At 33.8% G+C, this 22732-nt stretch overlaps 1 protein-coding gene across 1 annotated transcript in view; it reads left to right on the top strand.

Annotated features, from left to right (window-relative positions):
- The window catches only part of LRRIQ3 (leucine rich repeats and IQ motif containing 3), a 178367-nt gene that overhangs the window by 11097 nt on the left and 144538 nt on the right, over positions 1-22732 (top strand). The gene's annotated exons all lie outside the window — the stretch shown is intronic.

Here is a 22732-nt window from a genome sequence, read left to right as displayed (position 1 = left end):
TACTACATAAAAATTGCTGAGCATAAAATATCAAATTGTAAAGAAATATATTTTTGGTTTCTATTATGTTTTAATATAATAGCTTTATTATATATAACTTAAATACTATAAAATTCACTCATTATATATATATGATTTAATGATTTTAGTAAATCAATGGTGTTATGTAACCATCTCCACATTCCAGTGTTAGAAATTTCCACTACTCCAAAAGTTTCCTTCTTTACCATGTGCAGTTAATTTCTACTCCCATCGCCTGTCATAGGTACCATTAGTCTGGTTTCTGTTTCTGTGAAATTGCTTTACTAAATATTTTATATGAATCAAGTCATACAAAACAAAGTCTTACCCAACTGCCTTTATTCACTTAGTGTGATGTGTTTGAGACTCATTTATTTTGTATCAGCAGTTAGTTACTTAGTACTTAGTTACTTTTGATTGTGGAATAATTATCCATTATATGAATATACTGCATTTTTTTTGTTCATTCACCTGTTGATAGATGTTTAGATTATTTTCAGTTTTTGCTATTATGAATGATGCTGTTATCAACACCTACTTAACATGTTTTTATGTAGACATATGTTTTCATTTTTCTTGGGTAGATTCTTAGGAGTGCAAATGAGGGTATGTATGATATGTTTACGCTTAATTTTGTAAAACACTAAATTGCTTTCTAAACAGTAGAAACCAAAAATGCATAAGGGTTCTAGTTTCTTTATGTCCTTTCAAACACTAGTATTTTTTGTACTTTAAACTATTAGACATTCTAGTAAGTATAAATTAGTATTTTATTTTGATTTTAATTTTTATTTCCCTAAGAAATAATGGTGGTAAGCACTTTTCATCTGCTTATCAATTATACATACTATTATCAAATGCCTATGCAATATTTTTGCTCATTTTGAAAGTGGGTTGTCTTATTGTGTTGTAAGAATAGATCCATGGATATAAATCCTTTATCAGATATATTTATTACAAATATTTTTTTTTCTCAGCCTCTAGCTCATCTTTTTATTTTCTTGATGGTCTCTTAGAGCAGAAAATTTTTGAGTTTTAAGACACCTAGGTTATGAATTTTTTTCTTTTATGGATTATGCTTTTGGTATTGTATCTAAGAACTCTGTCTAAGGTCATAAATTGTTTCTATGTTTTTTTCCTAGAAGTTTAATAATTTTAGCTGAAACTTAGACAGTGTTTCATTTTGAATGAATTTTTATGTATGGTGTGAATTAAGGGTGTAATTTCTTTCTTTCTTTTTTTTTTTGCATGTATTCAATTTGTTGAAAAGATTATTCTTTCCCAGGTGAACTATCTGGATATCTTTGTCTGAAATCAATTGGCCATAAAATGGAAGGTTAATTTCTGGACTCTCTATTATATTCTAATGGTCTATGTATTTATCCTTATTCCAGTAGCACACAGTTTGATTATTGTAGATAGCTTTGTAGTTAAGTTTTGAAATAGGGAAGTATGCGTCCTCCAACTTTGCTCTTCTTTTTCAATAATGCTTTGGCTATTCAGAGTCCCTTGCATTTACAAATGAATTTTAGGATCAGCTTGTCAATTTCTACAATGATTCCTGGTGGGATAGTGATAAAGATTCCATTGAATTTATATATCATTTTGTGGAGATTGCTATCTTTACAATAGTGAGTATTTTCATCCTTGAATGTGAACTGTCAATTTACTTAGATATTCTTTAATTCTCTCAGTATTGTTTTATAGTTTTCATTGTGCAAGTTTTACAGTTGTCTTGTCAAAATTTATATCTATGTATTTTATTCATTTTGATTTTGTGATGGAATTATTTTCTCAAATTCATTTTTGGGTTGTTTGTTACTAATATATAGAAATACAATTGATATTTTAATTTAATCTTATATTATTCCACCTTGCTATTTTCATTTTTTTATTTCTTGAAGATTGTGTTGATTAAAAGTTTTGTTTTTTAAATAGATAGCAGATCTCTAATTTTTTTTTCCAGGTTTTCTATATTTGAGCGATTCCATTGGGAAGTAGTTTCCTTTTTTCAATTCTTTAAAGGACAATTTGGAATATTAATGGAAGTGGATAAAAATATTAAATTCTTGGGGCACCTGGGTGGCTCAGTGGGTTAAGCCTCTGCCTTTGGCTTGGATCATGGTCCCACGGTCCTGGGATGGAGCTCCGCATCAGGCTCTCTGCTCAGCGGGAGCCTGTTTCCCCCTCTCTCTGCCTGCCTCTCTGCCTGCTTGTGATTTCTCTCTCTGTCAAATAAATAAATAAAATATTTTAAAACATATTAAATTCTTAACTAATTTGGTGAGATGGCATGTTAAAATCATCATTATATGTTGATATTTTTTAATGCTGAAAGAATTGATTGAGAAACCATATCTAGTTGTAGATTACAAAATGCTTGAATGGATAGATAAAAAATATTTTAAAAATGATTCATCACATGAGTATTAGGGTAGATAGATCATGTAAGAGTTTAAAAGAGATGAGTTCCACAGATGTTAGAAAAGTAAAACTACATAGGAAATAAAAAAGTATATTGCAGAACATATTTATAATCTGTTCTAAATATATCAAAATCTGTATCTATCTCTCTATGCATTGACAATTGATAAAGAATGGAAAATCAGCTGAACAGTGATCACATTTGAAAGGGTATATAAACAATGAACAGTGATTATGCATGGAGATTAGGAAGTTAGAAAACTTTATAACTGCATATAATTATTTACAAAAAGTTATGAATATATTAATGATTTTGAAATAATAGTTAAAAATTTTAGAGAAATTAAAAAATGAATCCAGTATTTAATTCTGGGTATCTTAACCCAGGCCCTAAAAGAAGAATTTCATTTATGCGTTCTAGTTGGATATTATGATATAATTGGAGGTAGGAACATACCTGACTTTTTGTTTAACATGACTTTTTTTAAGGACAATCAAAATGACTGATGTTCATTTAAGCAATTAATAGGAAATTAGTGGGGATATGAAAAGAACCTTGGATGACATATTAAGGAGTTTAGACTTCTTAATGAATGCAATGAAGATCTATTGTAGTTATTTGAGGAGGAAATTAGAGTGGTACTACCATAACTGGTGCTCTAGGAATAAATGTTATTGACAAAGTTTTTTAAAGGAAATTATTTCAGTATTTCGCTAGCAGGTTAATGGAGATTAGGAGACAGATGAGAGCAGAGAGATGAATTACTGTAGGCCAGAAATTATGTGATTAGAGTTGATATAGACAGTATTGGCAAAGAAGAAAGAAGATAGTATAGAGGACAGACACTCAGTCAAAGTCATTGTGGTAGGCACTTTATATACTTTATTCCTACATTCCTTTACCAAATATGTATTGATCACTTAATATGTGAGCGAGATTTTTCTGGACTCCATGGTAAATAATACCAACAAAGGTTCTTCTCTCTTAAAGTTCAGTGGGAAGGCACAGAAAGTAAACATGTAAGCAGAAATAACAAAACAAAATAAAACCAGCATAGAATGTCAGATTGTGTTAATTTCTAAAGAAAAGAAAATAAAGTAGTAACATAGGACAAAAGGGATGAAGGCTTGGGCTAGATAGGGAAGGACTTTCTGAAGAATACTATTCATCATATTCTTCGGTGTGGAAAGATATTATTTCACAGAAATGAATGAAATATAGTAAGGTTTAAAATTTTACCCGATGTCAGACATATAAAGTCAGTCAAGAAGCTGGGATTTAAAAAAAAAAAAATTATTTATTTTATTTGACAGAGATCACAAGTAGGCAGAGAAGGTAGGCAGAGAAAGAGAGAAAGGAGGAAGCAGGCTCCCTGCTGAGCAGAGAGCCTGATGCTGGGCTGATCCTAGGATCCTGACCTGAGCGGAAGGCAAAGGCTTTAACCCACTGAGCCACCCAGGCGCCCCAAGAAGCTGGGATTTTAAATCTTTCTTGGTTTCACAGTCCTGCAATCAACATTGTATATCAAAGAACAGACAGTGCAACTACTTGACAGGATTTTTTTTAACTGATCAAATATGAATAATATGAATATGAATAAGAAAAAAATAAAGAGAAAATATTCTTTTTGTATTTTGAATTTGGGTAACTGGGACAAAAAGTAACTTAGAAATGGCAGCATTTGAAGAGTTGTGGTAGAAAGTTAAGATTGGTCATGTTTATTTGAGACAGGATATTGATATAGAGATACCAACCAGGCATTGGAAATGTAGAACTAAAATTCAGACGTAATGTTCTAGGTATAATATGTAAATTCAGTAGTCATTGGTCTGAGGGCATGCTTGAAGCCAAAGCACCAGAAGAAAATATAGGAATCAGTATGAGAGCTAAGGACACAGCCTTAGGGCAGTTTCATTTTATGGATACAAAGCAGTGGGACCAATGATGATAACGGAATTAATTTTAGGAGGTAGGAGGAAAAACAGAGAGATGGCTTATTATCACTTAGTTTAAGGGAAATGAATGATTGAAAAAAATGAAGGATGTTTTTAAAGGTCAAGAAAAATTATCATGGAAATAAAAGTATTTTGAAAATTTCTGTTGAAGGGGTTTTTGCATCTTTGGAATTTCACTAACTTTCAGGAATGGATACAGAATTGTAATGGGTTAATACATAATTACCAAGTATAGAAGCTTTTATGAGAAAATTTTGGACTGAGGAAAGATAATGCCTTCGCTGCCAGAAATAGGCTTAATGGGAAATATTTTTAAAAAGTGAGATGGTCCTACTTTAGTATATATGTAAGCTGAAGGAAATAAATTTTAATTTAAAAGATAAGATTAGGGGCGCCTGGGTGGCTCAGTGGGTTAAAACCTCTGCCTTCGGCTCAGGTCATGAACCCAGGGTCCTGGGATCGAGCCCCGCGTCGGGCTCTCTGCTCCGCACGGAGCCTGCTTCCTCCCCTCTCTCTCTGCTGCCTCTCTGCCTACTTGTGATCTCTCCCTCTCTGTCAAATAAATAAAATCTTAAAAAAAAAAGATAAGATTAAAAATGTCAGAAATAGAATGATTGAAGGAAAAAACCATTGTATAAAAAACATGAATGGAATGCATCACAGATGGAGTAAGCCTTAAAGAGCTATAGGTATACCTAATTATGGCAGAATTTTATGGTAGAGATTTAAAGAAATCTGTTTGAGTAACAGTTTTTCAGTTTACTGATAAATTTTTACTCATTATTTCTGCTATAAGCAATATTATTTTGGTTATTCTTTACTTACTGAAAGGTTTAATTTAGAACAATAAACTTGAGTAAATGACAATCTATGAGAATATAAACTTATTTAGTAATTTTTGAAATATATATTTCAGAACTTTTTTTTTTTACACTTATTATTGAGTACAAGAATACTGTGAAAGCTGGGGCAGAGGAATTAAAGTGGCGGAGTAGTAAGGGAACCCTGGCTTGCCTCATCTCTTGGTCCCCAATGAGATTAATATCAAATAATTTTGAACAACTAGGAAATCGATTTGAGAATTAAGAAAACAATCTGCACAATTGGAAGGAGAGAATGTGGCAGAAAGGAGATTCAGCCACGTGAATTGGGGGAGAGAAAAGCCAGGTGCTGCAGGGAGGAGGGAGCCCTTTTCATGGATAGAAGTCAGGGAGAGAGGGAGAATAAGTGGCCTGTAGGGTTCACGCAAGATGCTGTCATAGGGATCTCCTAGGCTGCACTGAGAGAGAATGTTCCCCTTCCTAGAGTGTATTTGGAAAAGGGCATAATGCCTTTGTATGGACCAAGGATCCTCTGGGCCCCACTGAGTGGCGGTTCAGCAGCTGGGGACAGAGGCACATGTAGAGAGCAGATGAACTGGTTGAACCTTTTGGCTGTGTGCACGTGCCTGGGTGCCCAGAGCCTGTGTTGAAGCACCGCCCCATTTGTTGAAGAGACTTTTTGTTGTTGTTGTTTTTTCCCCATTAGATGTTCTTTCCTGCTTTGTTGAAGATTAGCCGACCATACAGTTATGGGTCCATTACTGGATTTTCTATTCTGTTCTATTGATCAATGTGTCTGTTTTTGTGCCAGTACCATACTGTCTTGATCACTACAACTTTGTAATATAACTTGAAGTCCAGAATTGTGATGTCTCCAGCTTTGCTTTTCTTTTTCCAGGTTGCTTTGGCTATTTGGGGTCTTTTGTGATTCCATTTAAACTTTAGGATTGTTTGTTCTAGCTCTGTGAAAGATGTGTTGGTATTTTGATAAGGATTGCAGGATATGTGTGGATTACTTTGGTAGTATAGACATTTTAACAATATTTGTTCTTCCAATCTGTTAGCATGGAATGTTTTTCCATTTCTTTGTATCATCTTCAATTTCTTTCATAAGTGTTTTATAGTTTTCAGGTACAGATCTTTTACCTCTTTGCTTAGTATAGTCCTAGATATTTTATGGGTTTTGGTGTAATTGTAAATGGGATTGGTTCCTTCATTTCTCTTTGTGCTGCTTCATTATTAGTGTATAGAAATACAACACATTACTGTACCTTGGCCTGTATCCTGCAACTTTATTGAATTTGTGTATCAGTTCTAGCAATTTTTAGGGGGACTCTTTGGGTTTTTCTACATAGAGTAGGATGTCATCTGAATATAGTGAAAGTTTGACTTCAAGGCTGATTTGGATGACTCATTTCTTTTCGTTGTTTGATTGCTGGGGCTAGGACTTCTAGCATTATTTTAAATAATGGTGAGAGTAGACATCTATGTCTTATTCCTGACCACAGAGGAAAAGCTTTCAGTTTTTCCCCATTGTGGATGATTTTAAATGTGGGTTTTCCACTTGTGGCCATCATGATGTTGAGATTTATTCCCTCTATCCCTACTTTGTTTAGGGTTTTTATCAAGAATGGGTGCTGTGCTTTGTCAAATGCTTTTTCTGTATCTGTTGAGAGGATCAGACGGTTCTTATCCTTTCTTTTATTGTGGTATATCAGGTTGACTGTGAATATTGAACCCCCCCCTTGCAACCCAGGAATAAATCCTACTTGATCACAGTGAATGACTCTGTTAATGTTCCATTGGATTCAATTTGCTAGTATTTTGTTGAGAATTTTTGCATCCATGTTCATCATAGATATTTGCCTGTAGTTCTCTCATTTTAGTGGGGTATTTGTCTAAATTTGGAATCAGGATAATGAATCAAGATAATGGTAATGGTAACTCGTAGAATGAGTTTGGAAGTTTTCCTTTGATTTCTAGTTTTTGGAATAGTTAGAGAAGTACAGGTATTAACTCTTCTTTAAATGTTTGGTAGAATTCTCATGGGAAGCCATTCAGCCCAGGACTTTAGTTTGTTGGGAGATTTTTGATTACTGTTTTCGTTTTTTTGCTGGTTATCAGTCTGTTCAAGTTTTCTATTTCTTTCTGTTCCAGTTTTGCTAATTTATATGTTTCTAGGAATTTATCCATTTCTTCCAGGTTGTCCAATTTATTGGCATATAATTTTTCATAATATTCTATTTTAATTACTTGTATTTCTGTGGTGTGGTTTTGATTACTTCTCTCTTTTATTTTTATTTATTCATGTTCTCTCTCTCTCTCTCTTTTTTTTTTTGGTAAACTTGGCTAGGGATTTATCAATTTTATGAATTCTTTTGAAGAACCAGCTCCTGGTTTCATCAATGTGTTCTACTTGTTTGTTTGTTTGTTTGTTTGTTTCTATATCATTTATTTCTGCTCCAATGTTTATTGTTTCCCTTCCTCTGCTGGCTTTAGTCTTCATTTGTTTTTATTTTTCTAGCTTCTTTAGGTGTAAGGTTAGGTTACAGATTGAGATTTTTCTTGCTTCTTGAGTTAGACCTATATTACTATGTATTTCCTTTTTATGACCACTTTTGCTGTATCTCAAAAGTTTTGGACTGGTATGTTTTCATTTTCATTTGTTTCCATGTATTTTTAAAGTTCTTTTTTAATTTCTTGGTTGACCCATTCATTCTTTAGTAGGATGTTCTTTAACATCCATGTATTTGTGGTCTTTGCAAATTTTTTCTTGTGATTGACTTTAAGTTTCATAGTGTTGTGACTGGAAAATAAGCATGATGTGATCTCAGTCTTTTTATAGTTGTTGAAACCTAAATTGTGACCTCCAGAACCTGATCTGTTCTGGAGAATGTAACTATGTCCACTTGAAAAGACTATTCTGCTGCTTTAGGATGAAATGTTCCGAATGTATCTGTGAAGTCCATCTGGTCCAGTTTGTCATTCAAAACATTGTTTCTTTGTTGATTTTCGGCTTAGCTGATCTGTCCCTTGCTATAAGTGGAGTTAATGTCTCCTACTAGTATTGTATTATTGTCAATGAGTTCCTTTTTGTTTGTTATTTATTGATTTATATCTTTGGATGCTCCCAAGTTGGGTTCATAAATATTTACACTTATTCTTGTTGGATAGTCTAGTTTATTACAATTATTAGTTTATTTTTATTACTTTTTCATCTCTTGTTCTAGTCTTTGGTTTAAAATCAAGTTTGTTTGATATTGCTACTCCACCTTTCTTTCTTTCTTTTTTTTTTAAGATTTTATGTATTTATTTGAGAGAGAGAGAGTGAAAGAGGGAGAGCATGAGAAGCAGAGGGTCAGAGGAAGAAGCAGGCTCCTCACTGAGTGGGAAGCCAGATGCAGGACTTGATCCTGGGACTCTCGGATCATGACCTGAGCCAAAGGCAGATGTTAACTGACTGAGCCACCCAGGCACCCTCCAGCTTTCTTTTAACATCCATTTGCATGGTAACTATTTCTCCATCCCCTCACTTTCAATATGCAGGTGAAAAACAAAAACAAAAACAAACAATTAAAAAAACCCTGCAGGTGTCTTTAGGTCTAAAGTGAGTCTCTTGTAAGCGGCATATAGATGGGCTTTGTTTTTCTATCCATTCTGACACCCTGTGTCTTTTGATTGGAGCAGTTAGTCCATTTACATTCAGAGTAATTATTGATAGATATGCATTGTATGCCATTCTATTATTATTATTATTATTATTTTATCGTTTCTGGAGATTTTCTCTATTCCCTTCTAGTCTTTGTCACTTTTTGTCTTTCTTTCCTACTCAAAGCATCCCCTTTAATATTTCTTACAGGACTGGTTTAGTGGTCATGAACTCCTTTGGTTTTTATTATCTGGGAAACTTCATCTTTCCTTCTATACTGAGTGACTCATCTTTCCTTCTATTCTGAATAATAGCCTTGCTGGATAGAGTATTCTTGGATATAGATTTTTCCCATTCAGTATGCTGAATATTTCATCCTACTTTCTTTTGACCTGCCAATTTTCTGTGGAAAGAACTACTGCTAGCCTTATTGGTCTTCACTTATAAGTTAAAGACTTCTTTTATTTTTCTGCTTTTAGGATTTTTTCTCTCTATATTTTGCAAATTTAGATATGATATGTGTTGGTGTCGGCCTCCTTTTGTTGATTTTGATGGGAGTTCTCAGTGCCTCCTTAATTTGGATCTGTTTCCTTCCCCAAGTTGAAGAAATTTTTAGCTATAATATCTTCAAATAAACCTTCTGGTCCCTTTCCTCCATCTTCTTCTGGAACTCCTCTGATACAAATATTATTATGCTTTATGGTGTCACTGAGTTCCCTAAGTCTATATTTGTAATCCAATATTTTTCTTTCCCTCTTCCTTCATTTTCATTATTTTATATAATTTTATCTTCTGTATCAGTTATTGTTTTTTGCTTCCTCCATCCTTGTAGTCATTACATCTAGTTGTTTTGCATTTCAGTTATAGTGTTTCTTCTTCTTCTTCTTTTTTTTTTTTTTTCCAGCCTAACCAGGTTTTAGGTCTTTTATCTCTGCAGTATGGGACTCCTTGGCATCTTCTATGCATTTCCTAAGCCCAACTAGTATCCTTGTGATTGTTGCTTTAAATTCTGGATCAGGCATTTTACTTGTATCTGTTTGGATTAGATCCCTGGTCATGATCTTTTCTTGTTCTTTCTTTTAAGATTGATTGCTTTGTCTTATTTGGTCTAGGTCTCTGTCTTCTTCATATATTAGGAAAGCCTGGTATGTTTCATGTTCCTGAGAATAATGACTTCATGATAGAAGAGCTCTTATATGCCCAGGGCCTGACTTTTTAGGAAGTGTCTCTGGCATATGCTGTGTGCACTCTGCTGCTGTGTTGTGGCTGCTCTTTCCCTCAGATCAGTCTTCTGCAGAGTTTCCTCTTGGCTGAAGTGGGGAGGGTTTGGACCTTGACCAGAGTGTGGTGAGTTTTAACTAGGTGTGCTCTGTTCTTCTTGTTAAAAGAGACCCAATGCTATTTCCACTAGAGCTGAAGCTTTGCAAAACTATGGTTAGTAGATGTGGTGCTTGTGTGTGGTGGAGACTTGATGGTCTTCTGGAAGATGGACCTGTTGTTCTGGTTCCCAGGCACACCTGTTCAAGAAAAGCAGCACCAGTAGGGCACGGGGGTGGGAAGGTGTGGGGGAGCTTGCTATAAGCAGTTTAGGTCACCAGTGTTGGCACTGTGCTTCTTACTGAAATTAGTTTATGCTGAAGAGCGGGATAAGGGAAATGGGGCCAGCCAGCTTCTTTGTCCCCATAGAGGAGAGTTTGCACCTGCTAATCTCCAGGAAGCCTTTCCAGAAAAGCAGACAGTCTCCCTTCTTGCAAACCAGGTGTCCCGCAGATTGCCACCTTCACCCTCTCTCTGTCTTGGCTGTCTACCAGCCCAGTATCACAGTGTACCTTGAGCTCTATCCCAGCCAGGCTGGCTGAATTTTGAAACTCCAAACCAAAGGGATATGGCTTGGTGGGGACCTGCACTGGTCCTCTGGGGAAGGATCTTGCTACATTGGGAATGATGCAGGTTTATCCCAAAAGGGCAGTCTAACCAAAACACAAGGGCATGGAGTAAAGCATAGCAAGGAGCCAGCGTCCAGGTTAGCCACCCTCAGCAGGTGTCTCAGTTCATATGCTGAGGGGCAGGCAGGGGAAATGGCACATGCCAGCTCTTTTCTCCCTGGAGAAGCAATGCCACCTCTCTCAGATACACTCCAAGAAGGAGTGCTCTCTCTCCCAGTGTGTCCCGGGGATGCTCAAGATTGCACAGTCTGCCCCCAGGCTATCTGCCTTCATTCTCAAAAGAGCACTGCAGTGCCCTCAGGGCTCCACACTGGCTATGCCACAGACCTCTTAAACTCCAATCTTTGAGACCTGCTGTTTGTAAAAACTCATGAAAAATCAGCCCCTCTTGTTCCCATCAGTGGCTTTGGGAAAGTTTTTTCCTTGTGTGATTCCCTGTGCACTCCTCTCGTTCTCTCTTGCATTTCTCTGTGACAGGACTCCCTCCTCTCCATAGCACTCACAACCCCTTTCTCTCCCAAACCACATCTCTGTACCTCCTACCTTCCACACTGTGGCCTCTCCTCTTCATGTAGTTGTGCAGTTTGTTCTGTCAGTGTTTGATAGATTTCTTGAATATATAGAATGATTGATATTTATTGAGCTATGTTTGAGGGAGAGGCAAGTCTAGGTTCTTTCTACTATTCCACCATCTTAGCTCCTACCCCAAAGTAGAGATTTTTAGATCAAATGTTTAGCATCCATTTTTTTTCCCAATTCCAAGGTAAGTATCAAAAGAAGAATAAAAGTGTGTAAATATAACAACCAAATAGATATTTGAAAGTGAATTTTTGTTTGGTTTAATATGTAAGACATACTATATGTTTGTAAAGTTTATACTTTTGCTTTTTGAAGATAAAAAATACAGCCTATATGACATAGAGAAATCATAAGATAGTATCAAAAGTAAAACTATATTTATAAAAATTTTTATATATTTACATTTATGAATGCTATATGATTATAAGTAATCATAAATTTATTGTACATATAAAAACCAAAATCAAGATGGCTATTCACAAGACAAGCCCCCAAATTAAGGTAATACAGAAAAAGTAAAATGAAAAGCTAAGTAGATACATATTAAGTAGAATAAAACAAAAGGTTTAACATTAGACTTAATGTAGAATTTATCACACAAAATGTTAAATGGCATAAATAGGAACCCTTTCCATTGATGTAAAAAATAATAGCTACAATAAAGAAATATTTTGAGCATTAATGTAAAAAATGGTATTATACAAAAACGTATGAATATTTTTGGAATTTTAAGACTAAATAGAAAATATTACAGTAGAGGTAGAACATATTTATCTCAAAAAACCATTTTGTTAATAATAAGCATATAGGCTTCCACTTCTAAGAAGATAGAATATATGCTTCTCTTGCTAAGTATAATTCAATTCCTTGGACATTATATGTGTTACATAGTTATTATTTATGGTATAATGCATTACATAATACTATAGGTGTACCTTGGAGATATTGCAGTTTTCATGTCAGACCAACACAATAAAAAAATATACTAAAGCAAGTCAAATAAATTTTTTGGTATTCCAGTGAATATAAAAGTTTTTACTGTAATCTATTCAGTGTATAATAATACTGTACTATAATGCATAAAGAAGTATATGAAACCTTGATTAAATACATGATTGCTAAAAAATGATCACCATCATCTGAGTTTACAGTGAGTTATAATCACTAATTATAGATCATCATAACAAATATAATAATGAAAAAGTTTGTAATATGGTGAGAATTACCAAAATGTGGCGTGGGAAAAATGACACCAATATACTCACTTATTGTGGGGTTACCACAACCTTTAATTTGTAAAAAACAAAAACAAAAACAAAAAACAGACAACAACAACAATAAAACACAAGTGAAAAAAAATGCAGTATTTGCAAAGTGCAATAAAGAAAGTATAATAAAACCAAGTATCTCTGTATATATTATATCTTATATAAATTCCTTGGACATTACATATAAAACAAACATTAAAAGACTGAATGGTGAAGTGTAGAGGTTGACTGGCTGGGACAATCAGAATCTGAGCAATGACACAGTGGTGGATGAATTTCCTGTTTTGCTGTTTTTGCTTGTTTTTTACATATATCTTAAAATTAAAGCTAAAGAAGTCAGTATCCTAAAAGCCAAAAGATGCAACCACACAAACAAAATACCAAAATGCCTACTCTATCTAAACAAGCAAGAAAGAGGAGTCTAGTAAGAAAGTTAACTTTCAGACAATAACTACTCTAATGACTAATGGACATCAGGACTTTCATTATTTACCAGATGTAAGAAGGCCACCCTCATAGCCATGTCAATGAAGACCATCTGAAAGTGGAAACTTGCACTTCTAACAGAAGTAATGAGAAGCCCGCCTTCAGTTGGAGGTTAACAAAGGCTTGAATGGTGGTGAGTCTGGACTTCTACATCCCCCTGGAAGTAACAAGATAGTGACCTCCATTTCCCCTGCTGGAGCAATATCAGAGAAAGCCAGCTAAAACAAGGTTTAAATGAGATTTAAAAGTTTAGAACATAATACAAAAATGTCTATGTTTCATTCAGTAGTCACTCAACATACAAAGAACTAGGAAGGTCTTAAACTGAATGAAAAGAGACAATCGATAGATGCTAATCCTGAGTTGCTTGCATTGTTTAAAATTTTCTGATAAATTTTTTAAGCATCATTAAAATGCTTCAATGATCAATTATAAAAATACTTGAAATATACAAATAGAAAGCTTCAGCAATGTAATAGATAAAAAGAAACATGGTAATTAGAGAACTCAAAAATACAATAACCAAAATAAAAAAAAGTTCAGTGGATGAACTCAATAGAAGAATAGAGGGGGAAGATTAAAGAGTGCTGAGAAAGGGAAGATAGAATAATATAAATTAATTGATGTGAGCAACAGAGATAAAATATATTGAAAAAGAAAAAGAATAGATATTCCAGGCAATTGGAAACAGATATTCCATGCAAATAGAAACCAAAAGAAAGCATGTGTAGCTAAACTTACACAAAATTGACTTTATTTATTTTTTTTAAAGAATTTATTTATTTATTTGACAGAGATCACAAGTAGACAGAGGGGCAGGCAGAGAGAGAGGAAGGGAGCAGAGAGCCAGATGCGGGGCTTAATCCCAGGACCCTGGGATCATGACCTGAGCTGAAGGCAGAGGCTTTAACCCACTGAGCCACCCAGGTGCCCCACAAAATGGACTTTAAATCAAAGGCTATAATAAGAGAAGGTTATCATAATGATGAAGGTGTCAATCCAACAAGATGATATAGCTTTCGTAAATGTGCATTTGGCATAGAAGCACTTAAATATATAAAGCAAATATTAACAGACCTGAACTAAACAGCTTCTGTACAGCAAAGGAAACTATTAACAAAATGAAAGGAAACTGACAAAATTGGAGAAAATATTGGCAAATAATATATTTGATAAATCATAACACCGTCTGATGTTCTAAATATATGTATGAGAAATACTTAAGAAAATTCTTAAAAAGACAGCTGTAAAGAATGATAAGAGTTCTACACTTAATTTGGATAAGTAAATTGGTGACATCATTTGTGAATATGTGTGTTTGTATATGAGAGTTCTAAAAAAAAGAATGCCAATGCACAAAAAACACTAGGGATCAATATAAATGAAGTTCTCAAATTCTTTTGTAGGAAAGTAAGAATAAGAAAACAAATGAAAAGCAGAGAAAATAAATAGAAAACATGATAGAAAATGGGAGGCTTAAGCCCTAGTCTATCAGTAATTACATTAAAATTTAAATTAAACTTAAATGGCTCAAATTTACCAATTGAAAGATACTGGCCAAGTAGATTTAAAAATATGACTCAAATCAGAGAAAGACAATTATCATATGATCTCTCTGATACGAGGAATTTGAGAGTCAGGGTAGGGGGTTGTGGAGGTAGGGAAGGAAAAAATGAAACAAGATGGGATCGGGAGGGAGACAAACCATAAGAGACTCTTAATCTCATGAAACAAACTGAAGGTTTGGGGGTGGAAGAGTAGGGATAGGGTGGCTGGGTTATGGACATTGGGGAGGATATGTGCTATGGTGACTGCTATGAAATGTATAAGCTTGATAATTCACAGACCTGTACCCCTGGGGCAAATAATTCATTATATGTTAATAAAAAAATGACTCAAGTTTATGTTGTATACATGAAACTTCAAATATAATGGTTTAGAGATGTTGAAAATAAAAGGATGGACAAAGATTTGTCATACCAAAACTAATCAAAGGGAAAGAGGACCAATTGGCTATCTTAACATCAGTAGGGTAAACTTCAGAGCAAAAAAAAAATTATCTGAGGCAGAGAGGGACATATAATGATAAAAGGTTCAAACCTCTAAGAAGACATGTAATCTTAAATGTGAATGCACCAAACAAGAGTCCTACAATATGTGAGGCAAAGATTGATAAAACTAAAATGAGAAATAAATACATGATTATATTTGGGGACATCAAAATCCCTCTCTCAATAATTTCTACTATATATTGAAAAAACTTTATAACCCTATCCACCAGCAACAGGAGAATAGACATTCATTTCCAAGTGTTCAAACATATGTAGGTCATTTCCTGTTTCATGGACAAACCTCAACAAATTTAAAATAATTTGAATCATATACGGTGTGTCCTCTGACTACAAAAAAATAAGAGGACACTCCCCAAACACTTAAAAACTAAGCAACATACTTCTAATAAGTCCATAGATCAAAGATATAGTATCAAGTGAAAAGATGTATTAAAATTAAGATACAAGCTACCAAAATTTGTGGGACACAGCTAAAGCAATGCTGAGAGGGAAATTTTTAGTATTAAATGCATATATAGGAACAAAGGAAAATCCTCAACTCAACAGTCTGAGATTCCCCTCATAAGAACCTAGAAAAACAAGAGCAAAATAAACCCAAAGTAAGCAGAAAGAAGGAAATGATAAAGATAGGAGATGTCCATGAAATAAAAAACAAACAAAAATAATAAAATTAGTAAAACATAAATCTAGTTCTTTGAAAAGATCAATAAAATTGACAAACCTCTGGTGAGACTGATGGAGAAGAAAAGAGAAAAGACACAAATTACCAATGTCAGGAACAAAACAAGGATATCACTACAGACCTTGTAGACATCTAAAGAAGAGAATACTACAAAAACACTACACATAAACTTAACAATTTAGATGAATGGACCACTTCATGCAGACAACAACAACAACAACAAAACTCATCCATTATGAAAAAAATAATTTTGACTAGTCCGTTATGAAGGAAATTGAATTTATAACTTTAAACTCCAAAAAAAGAAATCTCCAGTCCCAGATAATTGCATTAGAGAATTCTCCCAAACATATAAAACTATATCCTGTTTCTTCTAGAAAAGAAAAAGAAACATTTCACCATTTATTTTATAAAGTTAATAGTACCTTGATACCAAAACCAAAGACCGTACCAAAAAAAAAAAAAAAGAAAGAAAGAAAGAAAAAGAACAGACCAGTATCCTTCATGAATATAAGCATAAAAATCCTTAACAAAATGTTAGCAAATAGAATTCAGCAGTATACGAAAATAACTGTATACCATGAGTAAGTGGTTCTTAGTCCGGAGATACATAGCTTGTTCAATATTTGAAATCAATTAATGTAATTTACCATATCAAAAGACTAAAGAAAACATATATCAAATATTGTATATCACTTAATGGAGAAAAAACATTTAGCCAAGTTTGGCCAAGTTCAGCATCCACTCATGATCAAAACAAAACAAAACACCTCAGAAAAATAGGTATAGAGAACTTCTTCTTGTTTATAAAAACATCAAATAAAACCTAACAGCTAACATTATGCTTAGTGGTAAAAGACTGAATATTTTCTCCCTAAGAGTGGGAATGAAGCAAGGGTGCCCACCATCTCTTCTCATGTCATCATAGTGCTGGGAAGTCTAGTTAGTGAAATTAACTGAAAAAAGGAAATAAAAGACAGATGAAAAAGAAGAAATAAAACTATTTGCAGATGAAATGATGACCTATGTAGGTAATCCCAAAGAATCCACCAAAAAATCTCTTAGAAGTAAAAAGTGAGCTTAGTAAGGCCACAGTGTGTTAAGTAAACATACAAAAATTAATCACACTTCTATAGACTACCCTTGGACACCAAAATTTAAAGTATACTCTCATTTATAATCACTTTATAATACCCAAGTATTTATAATACTTAGGTATGTCTAACAATACTTGTATAAAACTTGTATGCTGAATGCTATAAAACACTTATAAAAAAAGATCTAAATGAATGGTGAGACATAGCATATTCATGAATTAGAATATTCAGCATAATCTTTCAATTTTCTCCAAAATGATATATAGGGTTAATGTAATTCCTATCAAAACCTTGCAGAATTTTCTGTAGATATAAACAAGAGCATTCTAAACTTTTTATGGAAAGGTAAAGGAATAAGAATGACTAAAACAACTTTGAAAAGCAGTTAAGTGATAGGAATCTATTTAACTCATTTTGATATTTAGTTAGCTACAGTAATCAACATTATGTGGTATCAGTGAGACATAGATCAAGGGAAGAGATTAGGAAACCTAAAAATAGGTCTACAAATTATGTTCAACTGGATTTTGACAAATATATAAGTAGTTTGATGGAGTAAATACAATCTTTTAATATATGTGGCTAGAGTAATTGGGCATACATATACACACACACATACACACACACACAAACATAAGCCTCAACCCAAGTTCCACACCCCATACAAAAATTAACTAAAATGAATCATGGAGTTAAATGTACAACTTAAAACTACAAAACTTTTAGAAAGAAAAAAAAATAGAGATTTTAGGGATGAAAGGTGTAGGAAAAACATTCTTAGACCTGACAACAAAAGCATAATCTTTAAAAGGAAAAAAATGATAAACTGAACTTCATCAAAATTAAAACTTTTTATCTCTCTGTCAAAGACCCTATCCAGTAAATGAAAGAAAGTTGCAGAGTTGGGGAAGTATTTGAAAGTGAATTTTTTTAAATTAACTTATAATGTACCATTACCCCCAGGGGTACAGGTCTGTGAATCAACAGGTTTACATACTTCACAGTACTCAAGCTCACATCACTCACCATAGCACATACCCTCCCCAATGTCCATAACCCAAGCACCCTCTCCCTACCCTCCTCGCCTCCCGCCCCGGCACCCTGTTTGTTTTGTGAGATTGAGTCTCTTATGGTTTGTCTCCCTCCCAATCCCATTTGTTTCATTTATCCTTTTCCTACCCCCCAAACCTCCTAAGTCGCTTCTCAACTTCCTCCTATCAGGGAGATCATATGATAGTTGTCTTTCTCCAATTGACTTATTTCACAAAGCATAATACCCTCTAGTTTCATCCACATCATTGCAAATTGCAAGATTTCATTTCTTTTGATGGCTGCATAGTATTCCATTGTGTATATATGTACCACCTCTTTTTTATCCATTCATCTGTTGATGGACATCTGGGTTTTTTCCATAGTTTGGCTATTGTGGACATTGCTGCTATAAACATTTGGGTGCACGTGCCCCTTCGGATCACTACATTTGTATCTTTAGGGTAAATACCCAGTAGTGCTATTGCTGGGTCATAGGGTAGCTCTATTTTCAAGAAAGTGAATATTTTTAAAATGATAATATTTATGAGTCATCAAAATCTGGGTAGGGTATTTTTTTTCTTGTATTTTCTTTTCTTCTTTCCTGACATTTCTGTGCTGTTATATTATTATGATTCTAAATTTTATTTTTATTTAATGGTACTTGATTCAGGTGAATTTTTTTTTAAACTTGAAAATAGATGATAGGATATTCCCAAATTGTTTACCAAGTAATCCTAGGAAATACTGATTTAAAAAATCTTATTTAAAATTTTTAAAAATCTTATTTTAGGGAGTTCCACATAGATTTCTACTGTTTCATGTGATTATTAAAACGAGAGCATCATTAATGTCGTTTCTGATGGTATGAAAAGGTAAAAACTGTGGGTGTGCTTTATTTGAGATAAATACGTATGGGATTAGAACAATTTACATTTTTCAAATATGTTGGGGAAATATGTGCCAAATTAGGAAATTCTGATTGGAAAAATGACAAATGGAATAGAAAAAGACAGACCAGTTACATATAACAGAAATAAAAACATTATAATAGGATAAAAAAATTTAAGTATGAATGTATTTAGAATATCAAAATTATTGGGGATCTTTTTTACATAATTATGTACATTCTGAATAGCATATAATTTTAGAATTTGTTTTTTAAACTACTCTTCTTGTGAGAACACCAAGTACTCTCTTTCATGTGAGTCATATTATGAAAGTCCTCACTATTTTTTGGAAATGCTTCATTGTGGTTTATACCAGGGTTAGCAACAGCCATATTTTCATCCCAGGGTTACAATAGCAAGCTGTTGAGTATAGATATTTCACTATCACACCATCTGTTGTCTTGATTGTTGAAGTTTTTTTATGTGTAAGCATATGTTGTTTTTTGTCATACTTTTACTGTAATAATTTAATTCCCTTTATTGGATTTAAAATATTAGTACTAATTATCTTTTTATTTAATTTATTGATTTCATAATTTTGCACTGCATTAGTTTGGATAAATTGCTTAGTAAATTCCTTTAGACTAATTTTTTTTTGTGTATCAGATAAGGTATATAGAAATGCTTTGTTAACTCTAAAACTATATTTCATTTTAAGTATGATTATAAAACTGTTGGCAGATAACATTGGATGCTTGAAATGTTTGAGCTTCTGTTCTAAGTGCTTTACAAATATCCCTTCACAACCCAATGAGGTATTACCATTGTTATCTCTATTTTACAGATAATGAAGAGAGGAGAGATAGGTTACTTACCCTAGATCACATAGCTAGTAAGTAGTAGAACTGGGATTTAAACCAGGCAGTTTTTCTCCAGTCGTCACTCCTCTAGTGGAGGAAATGCATTACTTTCCCTTACAAACAGGATAAGTCCATTTGTCCTCAGATATAAAATGGTTTATGGCATTTGTACAAGTTTGCTGTGATATCTTTATTGGCATTTTACAAGATAATTGTTTTAGGACATCAGAAAGCTCATTGTCTAGAGGTTACTTGTACTCTGTCAAGGGCAATAACCTTGCCCACAACTGGTGATTATTCTGTTTCTGTTTTTAAAGAGAAGGAATTATTCATGCTTTGGCAGTAAGCGGGACTCATTGCTGTAAACTGCAGTATGAGCTTAATGGTTCTCTGCTGGTGACAACTATAGCATTTGACCAGGATCACTTTTAAGCCTAGTCATCTAAGTTCCCTTTCATATTCTTCCCTTACTCTTACCTAAGCACTCAACCTCTGTGGTCCCAAGCTACTACAAGGGAGGAAAAATAATTTTCCCCCTACTATCTTGAATTCTTGGCTGAGAACTTTTAATAAAATCCAAATTAACAAGAGAAAAATAAACAGAAGTTTACTAACATTTATATTGCTCATTTATACGTGGGAGATAGCCAAGGGAAAAATAAGTAACTCCTTGAGATAGCTTAGAATTCATGCTTAGAATTCATTACGTAGCATTAACAGGGAAAGAGGAGGGAGGATGTAGACTCTTATAAGAAAGGAAATGATTTTTAGGAAAGATAAATGGGTCTAAGAAGAATGATGAGTTTGTGACAAAGATCTTCCCTGCTACCCTCTCCTACTCTTATCTCCTACTAACCTCCTCCTTTGTGATAAAAGTCTATCTCCATTGTTGTTGAAGCTCCCAGGGAGTGGATTTTTGGCAATTGAATGGCTTGTGAAGGATCTGTGTTTAGGATGGATAAGGAAGTTTAGTATTAGCCTCTCCCTGACTTTGCTGTTTTTTTAAGGGCCTACTAGTCAAAATAATCCGTATACTGTATACATTTTGGGGACGCACATCTTGAACTCTTACAGTGATATTTTGCTATCTTTTGCCAAACACACACACACACACACACACACACACACACACACACACGATGAGCCCAAATGCAATGAATGAAGAAACATAAGGATTAGAGGAAATCACATCTATTCTAGAAACCAATAAAGGGTAACATTTAAATAAAAGATTATTTCATAAAAGTACTTTTAATCATAGTGAAAATTGCTTTTCAGGTACAGTGAAGATGGCTTTGAGTCAAAGGCAGAAACTAGCTCTGCCTGGCTTTATGCCATTATTCCCTGATATGTATAAGCAAACAACATGAAGGAGAGGAGATTCTACAAAGCCTTTTATTTGTTAAGGATAATAGTGGAACAGTGGCATGTAGGACCATTGTTATAAGTCATAGAATAAACTTCATGGAAAGTCTTGTTAAAGAATAAAATTCAACTAAATAAAATAAAATAAAATTCAAAAGTAAAATTCAGCTGTACCAAATGGAAGGTTTTAATAGGAAGTAGGGTGGGGCAAAGAAGTTACTAAGGGAAAAAAAAAAAAAAAAAAAAAGGATTGTTTCAGGCAAGTTCAGCTTTCCTAGGGAGAAGAGCAGGCAGGGGGTCTTATTAGGGAGATATACCTCATCACTCTCTAGGGTATGAAGAAGGCCCATGTGATAGATTACCTCATTGGTGCTGACCAGAAAATTCCTGACTTGGTTAAGTCTACATTTCTGGTGGAGGTTGGAACTATAGGTTAAGTATTAAGCCCCAGTTTGATGACTTGGCCTGCCATCAGTGACTACCTTAGGTCTGTGGTTTTGTTTTTAAACAAACCCTAGTAAAGGCAGGGTAACAGTGAAGAGCAAACTGGTATGAGGCAGGACTCCTTTGTGATAGGGCAGTTAGGAACTTCAGAAAAGAGCTTAGTCTCAGCCACATAACTTAACTGGAGTAGTTGGAAAGGTAATAGAAAACTCAGTATGAGAAAGCTGGCCTTTGACAGATGGCTTAAACAAATTGAAAATATATACATGTAAATGATGAGAAAACAAATACAAAATATGGAAGTGAGTTCCAGGACATCTAGTATACATGAATAGGGATTTCAGTAGACAAAATAAAGCAAATTAAGGAGAAACAATAGCCAAAGAAATCTTTTTTTTTTTTTTTTCCATATGTCATAGATCTCAGTATGGAGCAAAATCTGTGAAAGAACTATATATATTTTCTTTAAAAATATTTGAAGTTCAGCTTTCTGGTCATAGAAAAAGGAAAAAGAAAAGTATACTTCAGATGAGACTTTTAATATAAATCATTATGCAAATTGAGGTGTTGTCAGGTGTATAATAAGTGAGGCAGAGTGAAAAACATTTACAAAGGCACAGAGGTAGTGCTAGAGCTTGGCACAATCATGACAAGAAGTAATTTAGTGTTATAGTTTAGAATACATGGTTGGGCATGTCAAATGATGCTGGAGACAAAAATAGGATTATTATGGCAAAGGATATTATGTATGATACTAGGGAGACAAGGTTTTATCTTGTAAGATCCTGGGGAAATATTTAACAATTTAGCATCATCCAATTTTCATATTAGAAAAATCATCATATATTCTTCATATATAATATATAATTATATAATCATAAATTATATTATAATTTATAATTATAAATGATAAAATCATATATAATTTTGAAGTAGAGGGAAATTAAATACAAAGAAATTAGTGAGGGATGGTCCCTGGTTTATAACAACTGATTTATTAATTGGTAGATGGTACGGTTTATAGGGAAAAGATTGAAGATATATTTATTTGATACAAATCAGTGAATTTATGGGATGGTAAAAGGAATGGGGAAAGGAATATGGATTTATTAGATGGCAAGGTGAAGAATAGTATTAGTGACT

Source organism: Neovison vison, chromosome 2 (assembly GCF_020171115.1).
Source record: "Neovison vison isolate M4711 chromosome 2, ASM_NN_V1, whole genome shotgun sequence".
In the NCBI taxonomy this organism is placed as follows: domain Eukaryota; kingdom Metazoa; phylum Chordata; class Mammalia; order Carnivora; family Mustelidae; genus Neogale; species Neogale vison.
This window is presented reverse-complemented; position numbering and strand designations above follow the sequence as displayed.